At 41.5% G+C, this 15,694-nt stretch overlaps 1 pseudogene across 1 annotated transcript in view; it reads right to left on the bottom strand.

The window, feature by feature from the left end:
- The window catches only part of LOC311101457 (nitric oxide synthase, inducible-like), a 28,854-nt pseudogene extending 13,890 nt beyond the window's left edge, over positions 1–14,964 (bottom strand). Inside the window, exons 1-2 of the transcript in view lie at positions 14,944–14,964; positions 1,159–1,298 (exon numbers count right to left, since the gene is read on the bottom strand). The product of the transcript in view is annotated as a nitric oxide synthase, inducible-like (transcript). The remainder of the gene's footprint in view (positions 1–1,158; positions 1,299–14,943) is intronic.
- Between the last annotated feature and the right edge of the window lie 730 nt (positions 14,965–15,694).

The following is a 15,694-nucleotide window of genomic DNA, read 5'->3' on the forward strand; positions in this document are numbered from 1 at the left end:
GTCTGAAAGGAGATGATACAGCCTCTCAAATAAGCCTTCAGCGTTTCCCATAATAATGCTGGGGAAGTCTCTGTGTTGTCGTTGGTATCAAAGAAAAATGTAATTTGGTCTTTAAGATGTTCACAGAATGTTGGTTCTGTGAGGAGCTGAGGATTCAACCTCCAGACCCTCTCGTTTGGTACGATGTCACCCAATCTCAGGGAGAAGGTGAGTGGACTGTGGTCAGAGATTATAATATCATGATATCTCACATTACAGGTATAGGGGAGTAGTTTAGCATCAACCAAAAAGTAGTCAATTCGAGTATATACATTGTGAACATGAGAGTAAAAGGAGTATTCCCTACCCGTAGGATTAGAGATCCTCCATATATCAAATAAGTTAGAATTTTTTATGTAGGTATTCAAGAATTCACTTGAATGGGAGGTAGGGGTTCGCCGGGTAGAGGATCTATCCAAATATTGGTCTAGTACACAGTTAAGGTCCCCTCCAATGACCAGATTAGTATGGGAGATATCTGGAATCAGGGCAAGGACTCTTTTGAAAAAAGAGGGGTTATCAATGTTTGGCCCATAGATATTTAGTAGAGTTACAGAAGTAGAATGGATCTCTCCTATTACGATCACATAACGACCCTCTTTATCCACAATAGTGGTTTTATGTAGAAAGGGAATTCCTTTCCGTACCAGAATCGCTGTGCCTTGCCGCGTAGATAAGTTCTATAGAGCTCTTCACTCTCTCCCATTCAGCTCCGTTCCTCAAGAGCTCCAGACGGCTGATTTTAAAACCTATTTTATAGTTCAAGCTCTTGAGCGACTGGGCGCAAGGGTTTGAATTTACCCAGGCAGCCACATAACACATTGATTTAATTAGATAACTACTACTTAAAAACATCCCCATGGCTATAGAGGCCTGATGATCTGAATACTATGTCTCTTATGAATCCAATCAATGGCAAATCTAGTATGGAATCAAACGGATTTGCATACATGTGTCATAACATAACTGGATACCACTTTTGTAGCAGTATCGTAACCAATGAAAGTCGTTGTACATAGTGGAATAGCTATGATAACTCTCTGCAGGCTTGACCTTGTACTTGTTCTCAAAAGTGTGTTTACATAACCATCCAATAGAAACGTGGCTAAAGTCACTCACTGAGGGTGTTCCATGGGAACCTCCAGGATCAGGTGTGGAGGGATTTCATAAAGGTCTGGGTCCTCCCCGTTGACCTGCAGGACTAGTGGCAACACATCGAAGAGGCCGTACTGAGGTTTCCATCCAAGCTGGATACAGATCTTTAAGAACACAGGACAAAAGTAACAGCAACTTTTAAAAATGCATCATTTCAAACGAGCCTGTTTGAATGCATGTTATTTAAATAGCTGGGTGGATCCTGGTGGCTATAGCTACTATATACAGTGAGGGAAAAAAGAATTTGATCCCCTGCTGATTTTGTACGTTTGCCCACTGACAAAGACATGATCAGTCTATAATTTTAATGGTAGGTTTATTTGAACAGTGAGTGACAGAATAACAACAACAAAATCCTGAAAAACGCATGTCAAAAATGTTATAAATTGATTTGCATTTTAATGAGGGAAATAAGTATTTGACCCCTCTGCAAAACATGACTTAGTACTTGGTGGCAAAACCATTGTTGGCAATCACAGAGGTCAGACATTTCTTGTAGTTGGCCACCAGGTTTGCACACATCTCAGGAGGGATTTTGTCCCACTCCTCTTTGCAGATCTTCTCCAAGTCATTAAGGTTTCGAGGCTGACGTTTGGCAACTCGAACCTTCAGCTCCCTCCACAGATTTTCTATGGGATTAAGGTCTGGAGACTGGCTAGGCCACTCCAGGACCTTAATGTGCTTCTTCTTGAGCCACTCCTTTGTTGCCTTGGCAGTGTGTTTTGGGTCATTGTCATGCAGGAATACCCATCCACGACCGATTTTCAATGCCCTGGCTGAGGGAAGGAGGTTCTCACCCAAGATTTGACGGTACATGGCCCTGTCCATCGTCCCTTTGATGCGGTGAAGTTGTCCTGTCCCCTTAGCAGAAAAACACCCCCAAAGCATAATGTTTCCACCTCCATGTTTGACGGTGGGGATGGTGTTCTTGGGGTCATAGGCAGCATTCCTCCTCCTCCAAACACGGTGAGTTGAGTTGATGCCAAAGAGCTCGATTTTGGTCTCATCTGACCACAACACTTTCAAAATATTGTTGTCTATCAACAATGACAAGCCACCGGGGTCTGACAACTTGGATGGAAAACTACTGAGGATAATAGCGGACGATATTGCCACTCCTATTTGCCATATTTTCAACTTAAGCCTACTAGAAAGTGTGTGCCCCCAGACCTGGAGGGAAGCAAAAGTCATTCCGCTACCTAAGAATAGTAAAGCCCCCTTTACTGGCTCAAATACCCGACCAATCAGCCTGTTACCAACCCTTAGTAAACTCTTGGAGAAAATGGTGTTTGACCAGATACAATGCTATTTTACAGTAAACAAATTGACAACAGACTTTCAGCATGCTTATAGGGAAGGACGTTCATCAAGCACATCACTTACACAAATGACTGACGATTGGCTGAGAGAAATTGATAATAAAAAGATTGTTGGGGCTGTTTTGTTAGACTTCAGTGCGGCTTTTGACATTATCGATCATAGTCTGCTGCTGGAAAAACACATGTGTTATGGCTTTACACCCCCTGCTATATTGTGGATAAAGAGTTACCTGTCTAACAGAACACAGAGGGTGTTCTTTAATGGAAGCCTCTCCCACATAATCCAGGTAGAATCAGGAATTCCCCAGGACAGCTGTCTAGGCCCCTTACTTTTTTCAATCTTTACTAACGACATGCCACTGGCTTTGAGTAAAGCGAGTGTGTCTATGTATGCGGATGACTCAACACTATACACGTCAGCTACTACAGTGACTGAAATGGTTGCAACACAAAGAGCTGCAGTCAGTTTCAGAGTGGGTGGCAAAGAAATAATTAGTCCTAAATATTTTTAAAACTAAAAGCATTGTATTTGGGACAAATCATTCACTAAACCCTAAACCTCAACTAAATCTTGTAATAAATAATGTGTAAATTGAGCAAGTTGAGGTGACTAAACTGCTTGGAGTAACCCTGGATTGTAAACTGTCATGGTCAAAACATTGATACAACAGTAGCTACAGTGAGGGAAAAAAGTATTTGATCCCCTGCTGATTTTGTAAGTTTGCCCACTGACAAAGAAATGATCAGTCTATAATTTTAATGGTAGGTTTATTTGAACAGTGAGAGGCAGAATAACAACAAAAAAATCCAGAAAAACGCATGTCAAAAATGTTATAAATTGATTTGCATTTTAATGAGGGAAATAAGTATTTGACCCCCTCTCAATCAGAAAGATTTCTTGCTCCCAGGTGTCTTTTATACAGGTAACGAGCTGAGATTAGGAGTGCTCCTAATCTCAGTTTGTTACCTGTATAAAAGACACCTGTCCACAGAAGCAATCAATCAATCAGATTCCAAACTCTCCACCATGGCCAAAACCAAAGAGCTCTCCAAGGATGTCAGGGACAAGATTGTAGACCTACAAGGCTGGAATGGGCTACAAGACCATCGCCAAGCAGCTTGGTGAGAAGAAACACAAAATAACTGTAAATCTCCCTCGGCCTGGGACTCCATGCAAGATCTCACCTTGTGGAGTTGCAATGATCATGAGAACGGTGAGGAACCAGCCCAGAACTACACGGGAGGATCTTGTCAATGATCTCAAGGCAGCTGGGACCATAGTCACCAAGAAAACAATTGGTAACACACTACGCCGTGAAGGACTGAAATCCTGCAGCGTCCGCAAGGTCCCCCTGCTCAAGAAAGAACATATACAGGCCCGTCTGAAGTTTGCCAATGAACATCTGAATGATTCAGAGGAGAACTGGGTGAAAGTGTTGTGGTCAGATGAGACCAAAATGGAGCTCTTTGGCATCAACTCAACTCGTCGTGTTTGGAGGAGGAGGAATGCTGCCTATGACCCCAAGAACACCATCCCCACCGTCAAACATGGAGGTGGAAACATTATGTTTTGGGGGTGTTTTTCTGCTAAGGGGTCAGGACAACTTCACCGCATCAAAGGGACGATGGACGGGGCCATGTACCGTCAAACCTTGGGTGAGAACCTCCTTCCCTCAGCCATGGCATTAAAAATGGGTCGTGGATGGACAGCTTTCTCAGGAAGCTCCTCAATGTCCACTAGACAAACAGTAGTGTTTCAAACGGTAGTGTTTAAGTAATTTAGCTCTGATATCAAAGGAGGCAGCACACAACTTACATTTCCACTCCATTGAATGAAAAATCTGAAAGTCAAACTAAAATGGTGTTTATTTCTTAAATCACTTAGATTTATCTAAATACACTCCAGTTTAGGCTAATTCCTTATCTTATGGCACAACAGGACAGATATTCAGGGATTGCATTGAGACATGCCTTTAAGTACTGGCATTAATTAAGTACTGCTGCTCATCATTCTCAGCTTGAGCCTAAGGGAGGAAGAAAAAAGTAGGCTTTTGAAACTTCAACTAAGATATAATCAAGAGCCAGACCAGACATTTGAGATTGCATTCAAAATATCTCACTGGATACTGGAACTTAGCTAATGTATACTTTAAAAAAAGCCCTAGAAGTACATTACCATTTAACCAAAACCTCTTCACTGAATAATACAAAATAAAAATAATCTGATGAAGCCACAGGTCGATGCAACAAATGCATCTAAATCAGAAAATAGAGCACTCAATGGTAACTTAATCAACAGGAGTTCGCTTGATGGCTAATGTTAGCTAGCCCACATGCTATGTATCAATGCTTTGCATGCATCTATTTAGCAAGCATGATGTACGTTAATTTAGCAAACTAGCTAGTGGGGTTACCAAGTCAAATATCGCACAGATTTGTTGGAATACTTTCAGTATTCCTAGACTAGCATGCTGACCACACCGCTCACGTTACGTGCGCGAGCGTTGCAAAATAAATGTACACATACATGTTATTCAATCATTGCATTCACACTGCTCGAGCGCGTTAACGAGCGTCTGCGTAGCCAGGCGCTAAAATATAACTTAGTTCAGTTCTATTTGTGACGCTTGATGCGCTGCAAGTCCTGCTCCTCATTGGTTTTTACGAGCATATACCCACTTGGGTGATTGAAAGATGAACTGAGGTCCACACTCCAGTCCAGTTGGTGGTGGTAATGCACCTTAAAGTTGGTTGTCAACCGCCATATAAAGTCCAAAGAAGAAGTTTGAAGGAGGAGAGATTACTAGAAACAAACTCAGTTGACCCTTTTATCTGTGGATTAATTGTCGGAGTAGAGGACCTTGTGCATTTCAGGTAAAATAACAACCCAATATTTATATCCCAGGACAAATTAGCTAGCAACAGCAAGCTAGCTAGCTAAATTGCCATAAATGTTTAATGGTTTCCGACTTGTCCCCAAATTAATATAGTTGGTTCAGAGTTCGTTTTGATATTTCAACCTGCGTGTCCTGATCGTGTCTGGTGTGGGTGGACAAAATCACACGCGCATGCCTGGTCTAGTCAGCATGTAACGTTAGCTAAACTGAATTGCACGATATCTCCATAGAACTCACTAATAACAAAAACGAAAATAGAACTCAATCAACATGCGAACGTTAACTGTCCAATGCTAACCTGTTTCGGTTTGATGTTGCCAATACTGGAGCTAAAAAACGGGACTGTTTAGCTCCAGCCACACACTAAAACCTGTTTGAATATACAGTCGTTGACAAAACTGTTAATTACCTCCTTACTTCAAAACTCTCCACCAGACGTTTGTTCTTTTTTTTTTCATCTTTTTTTTTCACCTTTATTTAACCAGGTAAGCCAGTTGAGAACAAGTTCTCATTTACAACTGCGACCTGGCCAAGATAAAGCAAAGCAGTGCGATAAAAACAACAACACAGAGTTACATATGGGGTAAACAAAACATACTACGAAAATCCTTAACGGTATTTGAAATTCCCTTGCTTGAATCGAGCAGCCATCTTTGTCAAGATATTTTGAGACGCACCACAGTGCAGAACGTTGTTGACGCACATGACGTCAGACGTCGTCGGGCTGTACAATTAAAATATACAGTTACAGTATTCAGATAAAATAGTTGAGTTCAGGAAAAGTAAATGCTACATGCACGTTAGGATAACCCAATACTTTAGTCAGGACAACAACTTTCTACGTAATGAGTTTACATCTGATAGATTAATTAGTATTTTAAGAATAATGACTAAAGGATTTCACCCCAAATACAGTATAAATGTGTGAACGGTGTTAGAGTTATAATGTAGTGTCAACCCACTAACAGGGGGGGGGGGGGGGAGTTAGAAACTGCTGAGAAAACATTCCAGGGTGAATGGGACTGAGAAACTGTTTAAAAGCCTCCTAAAGATGGGCGGAGCAAAGTGCCTTTGTGTGTCAAGGGGTATAAAAGCTGTATATGTATTTTTTGGCGGCAGAGCTCTCCATGATTAAACATACAGATCATTCTTGCTGGTTGTGGACCTTCGTTTAATTAATGATTAAACCAGAGCCTTACACCCTCTGGGAATTATTCAAAGCATTAAGTTTGATTAATTAGAGAGAAATTCTCCTGACAAATGGTCCTTCGAGCTGGATCTCAAAATACGTCTTTATCGTTCTGAGGACACCAAAAAAAACGTGCACGGGCGGATGATAGCATCCGTATAGAATAGACCTGGCCTTTGACGTTAAGGTTATAAACAGGCCGGTGATGAACCTTATGAACAATAAAGACGTTGACGAGATCTGAAAAAGCATTTAAATCCCAACTGCAAGGAGAAGGTCAGTAATTTTTATTCATGGATTTTGGTGATATTATTTGAACTTGTATAAGAATAGTAATTATTGTGAAGGGCAGAGAATAGTTACCAAAATCTCATGAGAGAATTAAAAGGAAGGAAGGGGGTCTGAAATGACTCAAGGTAAATGGCCATTACCAAAATAAACTAGTTAATATTGAGATTGTACGGGGTACAGTGTTTACAATATAAACAGGAAGGGAGATAATTATCATCGTGTGAGATAGATACATTAAACAAGTCAAGAGTCATAAACAACTGGGGATTTGCTCTAACTCTGTCTATTTCATCAAACTAGACCATTTATGACCTCTGGGTTACGGATAGTGTTAGCAAAAAATCGTATAAGGTTGTATAGTGTGAGACCTAATGATCCATCGAAATACGTGATAATTGTTTCAAGGAAGGGACTAAAATAGGTCGCGTGAGAAAAAAAATGGTTGTCCCATCCGTTTCATGAAACTGGAATCTTAAAAAACTCTGGGTTACGGGTTGAATAATTTAAATGGTTGATTACAAAAGCAGATCCTTAACATTTGCTCAAAAGTCGCACCAAATAATAAGTCCCAAATAAAATAATTATTGATTGAATTATTACTAAACGGGGGGATTTCTTATTTTTCTACCATGGGAAATAAATAATCTAAAGAGGTCCGAGAATTAACGGGGGATGAAAGAAATATGTTTTATGGATCCATTTGGGAGAAGAGGTATGGATTTATTGGGCATCTCGATGTAGAGATATTAGAGGCTATGATTAGGGAGATGCATGTAAATTGCGAGACGGATTTGAAGAAACAGCGAGGGGAGGGGCTAGACACAGCGAGAGTATGGCTTTTGGAGAGTCAGGAAAGACTAGAGAATTTTGCCAGAGAGTGTGAGGCGCCGTGTAAATACTGTAACAAAACAGGTCATAACCATCGTGACTGCAGAGATAAAGGAAAGGGCAGTGTCCGGGAAATTACAGTCTATTTTTTGGTTCCACGGGTAAAATGTTTGAAGAAGTGATTTGTGTCGATTAAGAATTGGCTAAAAACACCACGAAGCAATTATTTGAGAGGTACCTATACATTTCTAACGATATATACGTATGAACTTTCTCACCCAAACGTAGACGTACGTCATGGGTGAGAAAGTAGAGAATATTTACATTTGCAGTCATTTAGCGGACGCTCTTGTCCAGAGCGACTTGCAGGAGCAATTGGGGTTGGGTGCCTTGCTCGGGGGCACATCGACAGATTTTTCACCGGGTCGGCTCGGGGATTGGAACCGGCAACCTCTCGGTTGCTGGCACGGCGCTCTTGGTCACTAAGCTACCTGCTGCCCCATATGAGTTTAAGGTTGTGCCGTTGTTTGATCATGTGATAAGGTTTAATGGGTAATCGGACCATAACTAATGTGGTTATACAAGTAATGTATAATATAGTAGAGAGCCAATAGAGGGTTACATTGAACTATTATGGTTTATTGGGCATTTCAATGGCATAAGGTGAAATCTGTATGTATGAGTGAATTCAATGGCTGGTATGGGTGGTAACCGGATACTACTGAGTATTTGGTTTGGTGATGTTGAATGGAAGATTTATAGAGTGGTTTGGGTTAAATAGAAAGACTCACTTATTCAACGGGAATAGGTGCAGGGAGAGAGAGTTTTTGTGTTGCTGAATGAGGTGAGAGCTAGTGCGGTTTTCATTTGGTGACGTCACTTGCTCTATGAACTGGAAGTAGTTGCTTTGAAGGAATCGCAGATTTTGTAGAGTGACTGGCAATGTTTGTAGAGGGTCCCTGGTTCTAACCCAGGTAGTGACAGTGGGTAAAGCTTTCGCATTGGGGCTATGGACCTAGATTACTACGTGGATTGAGAAATGTGAAAAGTTGAATTAGATAGCTTTAGAAGTATTCTAGAAAGGTCTATGAAAATATGTTACAAGTACGAATGACATTATTTCCTAAGAAGGAAGATGATTAGGGCAGGTCCCCGCGCCTCCCCCTTTGTGTAGGAAGGAGCAAGGGGGGGAAGGGGTGAGAGACAGTACATAGTTCAAATGATAGGAATATAATTAAATGTATGCTTATCAACGATAGCAAGTATTTGTTTTATTAATTTGGGCCTAATCAGAGAGAACAGTTAAAGAAATTGAATAGCGAACTGAAATTGCGATAGAGCTGTGAAAATAATTTAAGTTGAGGACAAAGGAAAATAATTTATGGTTCTAGTTCCCGGGTAAAAGAGTTGTACTTGCTTGACTAGATCGAGCAGAAGTTTTAATAGTTGAATGAAAAGCATTTCTTTGACAAAGTCTAATGGTTATTACTTTATTGTATAGGTTGGGTAACACCAGTGGTGTATGAAAATAATTGGTGATTTCTAAAACGATAATCTGTTTATGGTACGCTGAACAATGGGATATAGTTGTGACTATTAGGATGATGGATTGAATAAACATTGGTTAAAAGTATGAAGTTATTAAACAATAGGTTTATATTTTAAAAACATCAATGCCACAGGTTGCGATGATTAAATTAATAGAAAGGAGTTATAGGTTTATATTAGAAGGTGTAGTGAACTTAATGAAACGTGGTATTATATAGTGTCTTCCAGGATTGATGGAAGTCTCCTATAGCATTATGTTAAGGGGATGCCTGGGATAAAATATAATGTCTTACTTACATGGAGTATGTGATTGTATTGGCTAATGAATGAAATATGACATTTACAGGGGCGACAGGAACAATAGAAGGGGAGACAGATTTTCCTAGGGGGTTGATCAAATAATTGATAATGGATCATTTGAGATGAGATCACATGTAGCAGATTTAGGGTAATCAATTAAATCATTGTATACTCGAGGAATTTTGAGTGGTTTTATGGATTAGTTATGAGGAATTAGATTGATACAAACGATTATTGATGAGTTAGGACTGGGGATATCTGTATCATGTTTTGTGTGCACTTACCATCTTTAGATTACTGATGGTAATTGAAGGTCAACAAAATGTATAACCAGGAGAAAGAGATTAGCTTATCTCATTGGAATGTTGCCCAGGGCTAGGGGGAGCAGTAGTGAAGTTAGGCAGTATTTAGGTCGTAAAAGTGAGCTACCAAATTAAGTGGGGCCTGGCTATTTTTGGTTCTTGTTTTTCAATTGGGTGTTTCAAATAAAAAACATCACACCTAGTATGATGTTTATAAAGGGGGTTGTTATGTTGAATTTAGGGGGTTTTCAACAGTTCATAGGTGATGGGTCTTAAAGGAGCACACACAGTGAATTTAATGGAGTTTTTCAGTTTTTGACTGAGTTTGGAGTGTGCATGATTTCTTGTGGGAGTGGATGTCATGAGGACTTGGTGTTTACTATGCTGTGGGATGGAACGGTTTGTTGGGTGATTTCAATGGCCTCTGGGCTCTGTTTTGACTTTCTGGTGTTGATTGGTCATCCACACTGGTGGTTCTGGGGGCATGAGAGGAGGACTTTGGGATGGTTTATTTTATCAAGTTGAGGGTAATTTATAGTGCTGTGAAAAGTGTGAAGAAGATTCTAATTAGGTAATAATAGGATTTGAACCATAAAATAACAGAAGAGGGAGAGAGCTTTCCCTGAATGAGGGATACCTGTTGCTAGTCAATTGTACTAATCTTGGATTACTTTTACGGGATAGAAGTAAGTTTAGATATTATCAAATGTTGTCATTTCATTTTAAATTTTATTATGCTTTAATAAACAACAAGTTGGTATTTGAAACTAAATTAATGCAATGAGCTGCAGTAATCAGAGGAAGGCACAATCTAATGCGAAACAGCTATTACTTAGTAATAATAGGAAGCTGGATAGGAGAATTTAGGATAGGGACTAGCTGTCCAGAAATATTTAGAAGAAACATGGTGATGAGGGAGTTTTTTTAGTGGACTATTAGATATAACTGGGTTAATCACGAACATAGACTTTTTTAATTCTTTGTTGCTAGGCGGAAGGCTTAGTTCGGTTATTTCAGTATGTGGGTGAAGTGAAAGGTGACCTAGGGTCGAATTGCTCTCTTACTTACGTCCTATGGCTGTCCTACGTTATCAGTGAATGAAAGCAGAAGGGAGCCTTTTGCTTCTCTCCTCAAACAAAGAGGAAAAAGCTGCCAGGGTTGAGCAGAGTTCAGGCTAAAACCTTTGTCTCTCCTTTGCTATCTTCTTGATTGATTACAGCATGAAGGGGGGTTTGTGTTAGGTTTGAAAGATTTAAGTATGGACCTGTCATGTCCAACCATCAGTCTTCAGGTCGAGAGCCGGGGTAGAACAGAGTTTGAACTAAACATGAGTGTTTTTACAAGATAAGGGATTGATTGGATTACTATTGATTCTGAACTAAATGAAAGTCGAATTTAGCCGCCATATGGGATGAGCAATAAAGAAGCAAGGGACAGTCTCAAAAATAAATAAGGGATGGCAATTGGATGATAAATTACCAATATTACCTAAGTGATTGTTTAGGTAGGTGGTAATATTGACACATGAGCAGAACCAAGTGTCAAGAGGGGGGAAGAGGGTAGTGGTAGGATTAAATAAGAAATATACGAAGGAGAGGACAAAATACTTAAAATTTTTTTTTTTTTAGATATGGTCTAGAAAGAGAATACTTATGTGAACGGTATGATTAGAGAGGGGTTAAGGAAAACACACAGGAGAGCAGGAAGAAATGGGGTACAAGGTCTACCGATAGTATTAATGACGATCAGGAGAACTCCAGATGAAGAAGGGTTATTGCCATTGGAGAAGGGATTTGGTAGACCATATAGAATGCCCGAGTTAGGAGGACCGGAGCAGGCAGAAATAGAAATGAAGAGCACCCTAGCAGAAAACGTGAGAAGGTAGTTATTAACCACACCGGTATGTCAGAGGATTTGTGCCCCACAGGTGAACTAAAGGAGAAGGTGACCCACTCTATCTAACCAGGTGACTGGTGAGCATCCAGTCCCTAAAGAAGAAAGACTGGAAGCAGGCCTGTTGGGAAGGGCCCTATCAGGTTATATTGGTCACTGCCTTTGCCATTAGAATAGCAGAAAGAGCAACCTGGGTCCATGTTACCCACTGCAAAAAGGTAAGAACACATACAAGCACCACTGAACACATGCAGAGTTAGAGAGAAGAACTGTACCAATAGGGTCTGGGGATCACCTCTGTTAACGAAGATCTCCTACCCCGACCTATCATCACTGTAGTGTGTTCTCAGGGTGTGAGTATGGGGTAATACCAAGCAGAAAGACTGAGGACAGGAGAGGGTTGGCGGTTTTTGGGAATAGGGGTGACTTGAGCTGCATCATAGTCTCGGCAATGGTCTTGATATGTCAAGATCCACCACCAATTACGCTATGCCCTTAACATTGTTAAGAAGTAAAAGAGAAGAGAAGCGACCCGACATACTGACCATCAAGGACGAGTGGTTTAAAAAAGCGGAGTGATGTTGTCACGAGAATTTCTATCTCTAATTAATCAAACTTAATGCTTTGAATAATTCCCAGAGGGTGTAAGGCTCTGGTTTAATCATGAATTAAACGAAGGTCCACAACCAGCAAGAATGATCTGTATGTTTAATCATGGAGAGCTCTGCCGCCAAAAAATACATATACAGCTTTTATACCCCTTGACACACAAAGGCACTTTGCTCCGCCCATCTTTAGGAGGCTTTTAAACAGTTTCTCAGTCCCATTCACCCTGGAATGTTTTCTCAGCAGTTTCTAACCCCCCCCCCCCCCCCTGTTAGTGGGTTGACACTACATTATAACTCTAACACCGTTCACACATTTATACTGTATTTGGGGTGAAATCCTTAAAATACAAATTAATCTATCAATCCACCCCTTTGACTAAATGTTTTCACATTCAGGATAAATGTATTTACAAACATGATTAATCTCAGAGATTAGTTATATTTATCTACTTCCAATCATAGATCTTCTTTTTAAGATTTTCCCTATGACCTTCATACGTCAGAACCAATAAACATTTCATCCAATTGCGGTCTTTCAGGGTCAAAGTCCTCGTTATCCCCCAAGCCTGGAGGATCGTATTTCCCACTCTCCTGGTCAGAGTCCGGAGTCGGTCCATCTCTCATCATTTGGTGAGATACTGCATTCACCAACGCCTTACTCACCAATCCTCGGACACAGGGAACAAAACAACAACCACATAATACAAGAATACCCATACAAACGCTGACTGCCCCTAACATGGTGGCTGCTATGGTTTTCCATTTACCAAACATGGTATCAAACCACCCTGTCCAAGATGTACTAACTCCTGAGTTTTCAGCCCATTCTTCACTTAGAGCAGTTAATTCTGCAAGAGCTCTGGTGATGTCACGCCCTGGCTCTGGGGACACTTGTATGTTGAGCCAGAGTGTGAGTTTTCTTTGTATGTTCTAGTTTTTGTATTTCTATGTTGGCCAGGGTGGCTCCCAATCGGAGACGGCTGTAGCTCGTTGTCTCTGATTGGGAGCCATACTTAGGTAGCCGTTTGGCATTGTTTTGTGTGGGATCTTGTTCCTGTGTAGGTTTGTGTTTTGCACCTTTGGACGTCACGTATCGATTTGTTGTTTTGTTCGTGTATCATTTAATAAATAAGTATGTTCACCTTCCACGCTGCGCCTTGGTCCTCCTTCAGCGATCGTGACAGGTGACCGTCCCATCCGGTGTGGTGGTGTTAGGGATAAAATGTGCAACAATGGCTCATCATTCTATAGACACTGGCCCTTTCTGCCTGATCTAGAGCCAACCTCTTTTCCTAAGTCATGAGTGAGATGGCGGATAATTGTTCAGAGATCCCTTTTACTGCATCCCTAGTCTGGCCAATAAATCGTTGTTGGTCGTAATAGATATAATTAATCCAATCCACAATTTTGTTTATTGTCACCCACCAAAAGAACGTGGTAGTAAATACTTCCCCTAATTCTTTCATAGCTTGGTATCCATCCGATACCCCCCCTTGGTATCCCAATCGCATCCATCTAAATAGGGCTATTCTCCTTCTTGTTAAAACTCCTCCTACGTCTGTTTAACCCTTTCCTTGGTTCCTGGTGACTAATTCTAACTAGCTGAATCAGTAGAACCAGGGCGCACGTATCTGGCCACCCTTTTGGTATTCTCTGCCTTATACTGCCTTTACTGGCACACGCCCACCAGGTCATCCCCAAAGCCAACACCTCCTTTGGCCGCCATTCCTTCCAGTTCTCTGCTGCCAATGACTGGAACGAATTGCAAAAATCTCTGAAGCTGGAGGCTCTTATCTCCCTCACTAACTTTAAGCATCAGTTGTCAGAGCATCTTACCGATCACTGCACCTGTACACAGGCCATCTGAAATTAGCCCACCCAACTACCTCATCCCCATGTTATTTATTTTGCTCATTTGCACCCCAGTATCTCTATTTGCACATAATCTCTTGCACATCTATCATTCCAGTGTTAATACTAATTGTAATTATTTTGCACTATAGCCTATTTATTGCCTTACCTCCATAACTTGCTACATTTGCACACACTGTATATATATTTTCTGTTGTATATTTTGACTTTATGTTTTTTTTTTTACCCCATATGTAACTCTGTGTTGTTGTTTTTATCGCACTGCTTTGCTTTATCTTGGCCAGGTCGCAGTTGTAAATGAGAACTTGTTCTCAACTGGCTTACCTGGTTAAATAAAGGTAAAATAAAAAAATAAAAAAATAAACGCCCACCACCCATCGGTTACAGGGGCTGTAAGGTTCAGAATTCTCTCCTGTGCTTCTGAACTTAAGTCAATCACATTACTACTATCTCCAATTGATAATTGGTGATGTCTTTGTTTCTCTTTACCCCCCATCTGGATGTTCAGTCCCGCCCGGTCTCATATCCCCGTCCCCAAGTGTGTTTAAACACTTGAGTCTAGGAACAATCCGCCGTGGGGGCCGAACACGAATATAATGGGATTTTATAATCCCAAATTGCTTATTGACATGTACCCCACCCATTGGCTACGTCCCTAACCTTTATTTTGAATCATACAGTCTGCCCTTCTCTGACTCCCACCTGCTCCACCATGGGAGTCATCGCTTTCAGCAATGGTGACGGAGTCATCAACTTCAGCCGAAGCAGCCAGTGTGCTGCCAATAAAAGTTGTGGCTGTCATGCCACCATCCTCTGCCGCAGTAGGCGAGCCACCACCTCCAGCAGTGGCCAGCCTTTGGTGTCGTACTCAGCACCAATGGACGGTGCCCCAGCAGCCCTGCACCAGCTGAGTCAGAGGGTCCTTCACCACACCTGTGGTGTTCCATGGGGCAGCCCAAGACTGCTTCTGTGTCCTTGTGCACTCTCCTCACGGGTGAACCCCTTACTTGCACCAGAGCAGGCACCCTCCTGGCCCCCATGGATCTCTAAAATGACACTGACTATCAGCTGCCCCTCTAGTTCGGCCAGATACACACAAGGACTGGATTTAACCCGGTCTGGTCCCTTCACTGCTCTGGCCCTTTGCCCTTCCTCTCCTACCGGATAGGATTTAGCGCTTATGGACTGAGCCCCCCCATTGAGGTATTTTCCGATGTGTGGATTTCCATAAGAAATCCAGGGAGGGCTGTCAGAAAGGCCATGCCTGTGCACGTGACTTTCCCCACAGTCCCATTAGGGTGATTTCTCCCCTTCTCAGCTGTATATCACAGCCTGGGTTCAGCCAATAGGCGTGTGCCCGAATTGACATTTGGATACTGGCCCCTATTAGGCTAGCTCAGAGCGCAAAGTGGTTAGGAGTCATGACCGCAGTCAAATTCCACACGACCGTTAG

The sequence above is a fragment of the Coregonus lavaretus genome (assembly GCF_964263955.1).
Source record: "Coregonus lavaretus genome assembly, chromosome: 26".
Classification (NCBI taxonomy): Eukaryota; Metazoa; Chordata; class Actinopteri; order Salmoniformes; family Salmonidae; genus Coregonus; species Coregonus lavaretus.